Raw genomic sequence first — 1,345 nt, 5'->3', positions numbered from 1 at the left:
TGCACCATCTACAGAGGCACAGTCTAAACAAAGCAATACATACTGGGACATGTAAGAAGCTCGTAAGGAGTCTAAGATTCAACTACAAGCTATGTCAAAATTTGGGAGATTTTGTAGTAGAATAACAGTCTTGTGGCCATACAATCATGTTGGAGTCCAATGCTTGCAATTAGTTCACAATTAGATTAATGTAGATCTTAAGTAATATAATGGACTTCAAAAGTGTTACATCTGATAATCTGGTCAATGCCAGTAGGGCAAGCAGTCACCACCAGAACCTCATTAACTGCATATGATTATTCAGAAATAGTAGGAATGACTACCAGAGTTCTTTTAATGTTTGTCAACAACACAAAGGATGCTCATAATGACTGATATGCACAGAAGGAGAGCACAGTTGATTTCAGCTCTTAAAGTCTGGTGCATACATTTAACAGAAGTGGCTCGGTGTGTGTGAACGACTTGCAATTAAGAGAGCTGATCGAAGTTGCTAGAATATATCAGAATTGTTGTAGATCTTATTACCCTACAAGAGCTGAAAGTCATGAGTGCTGTGACTTATCTCCACTAACATACTGGTCAGCCAAAGTAGATTTGGATAAACCCCTTTGATCGTCCATTTCTATTTTCAGTCCAGTGTAACTTTCCAAGGCCATGTGAGTACAAACTATCCTTTGCACACAAAAGGCGGTAATACTTCAGGTGGCAAGCCTCGTCTCCAGGCACTGCTTTCTCTTTCATGCAGGTACGAATGGCAGTAAACAGGTCCTGCTGCAGGTATTTCCTCTTTGCATCCTTCCATGAGAGACGCCAGAACTTCCTCTGTAAAACACGGGGCTGCATTCCTTTTCAAGTGCTGAGTACAACAGCTGTGGGAGACAACGGCCTCTGAACTAAAGCAGCAAGGAGCATCATTTATCGGCCAGTGCTGAAAATTGAGGCATCTTTTGGGATATCTAACCAAGGCTATTGCTATGTGTTATCCACCACTGCATGTAGACCTAATGATTGTTACAGCTCATGGTTTGAATTATACGCTATTTTCTGAAGGAAACAACTGTCTGAATAATAAACAAGACTAGAATAACCTACCCCATTATCAGGCATACAGGTAAAAGCTTATATATAACTCCGGTTGTTATATCTTCTATGTATTATACTTTTTCAGACATTTCACTCTCCCGATGCAACCCCAACACTCTTATTTTTCCTCTTGTTTATTATATTTCTCGTTAAGTTGCACTCACTCATCGCCCATCTCACAATACCACGCTCTCACCCCCTCCAGCAACCGCCCCCCGCCCGCTACGGCGCACGACGTGCTGCATCATACCCTTGACACCGC

This window comes from Meleagris gallopavo, chromosome 2 (assembly GCF_000146605.3).
Source record: "Meleagris gallopavo isolate NT-WF06-2002-E0010 breed Aviagen turkey brand Nicholas breeding stock chromosome 2, Turkey_5.1, whole genome shotgun sequence".
NCBI lineage: Eukaryota > Metazoa > Chordata > Aves > Galliformes > Phasianidae > Meleagris > Meleagris gallopavo.
This window is presented reverse-complemented; position numbering follows the sequence as displayed.